At 45.2% G+C, this 894-nt stretch overlaps 1 long non-coding RNA gene across 1 annotated transcript in view; it reads left to right on the forward strand.

Moving 5' to 3' along the window:
- LOC116083568 overlaps window positions 1–479 on the forward strand; it is a 7,149-nt gene extending 6,670 nt beyond the window's left edge. The window contains exon 3 of the long non-coding RNA XR_004115775.1: window positions 451–479. This is a non-coding gene — a long non-coding RNA (uncharacterized LOC116083568). The remainder of the gene's footprint in view (window positions 1–450) is intronic.
- The last annotated feature ends 415 nt before the right edge of the window (window positions 480–894 follow it).

The raw sequence follows: 894 nt of genomic DNA on the forward strand, positions 1-894 counted from the left end.
CAGGAGAGGCCAGTCTCTTTTACAGCAAGCTAGGCCTGCCTGGCTGTTACTAGGTAACTGTTGGGCAGATGGTAGAAGGAATGCCATCAGGTACTATCACTGTCCCCCTTTCAGGTGTGAAGCTGAGATATCTTGAGATCATTTGCTGCACCCAAGAACCTACTGCTGGTAAAGGTGGATATGTGGATTTAAAGACAGCGGAAGACTTCTCTCCTCTGTTATTTTGCATTTGCTTGACATGGCCCATGTTTTCTCTTCAGAAGCAGGACCCAAGCCTGTTAAACACCAGGAATCATACTGGTGTTTACAAGTGTCCTCGGAGCCCCAATGCATGCTGCTTTCCCTAAGGCAATACCTTAATTGTCCTAGATACAAATCTTGGGAAAGCCCAGCCAAATGGTTGAAGCTAAAGCCACGGGGTTCTCAGCACTTCTATCTCTATCCCTTTAGATGCTACTTTCAAGAAGTAAAGCCTAAAGGAGACTTCAACTCAGTCCTGTGCGGATGCTTGGAACATTGCTTTCCCTTCCTGACTCCTCCCAGTCTTTGAGATAGTGTAGAGGCAACTGAGGCATCCGGATTGATTTTGGCTAAGACAAGAGCACAGTGGGACACAGGTCAGTAGAGACTGCCCCCTGCAGGATCTGGCCTCCTATTTACCCAATACCAATTCTGGGCCTGAACTTCCTCCAACTGACTTCTTCTTCTTCTTCTTCTTCTTCTTCTTCTTTTTTTAATTTTATTTATTTTTTTTATTTTAGATATTTTCTTTATTTACATGCGAATTTCTCCATTCCCAGTTTCCCCTCCAAAAAACAAACAAAGAAAAAAAACAAACAAAACCAAACCCCTGTTGCCTCCCCCTTCCCCATGCCTGCCACCCCGCCCTCTCCC

Source organism: Mastomys coucha, unplaced genomic scaffold, assembly GCF_008632895.1.
Source record: "Mastomys coucha isolate ucsf_1 unplaced genomic scaffold, UCSF_Mcou_1 pScaffold8, whole genome shotgun sequence".
Classification (NCBI taxonomy): domain Eukaryota; kingdom Metazoa; phylum Chordata; class Mammalia; order Rodentia; family Muridae; genus Mastomys; species Mastomys coucha.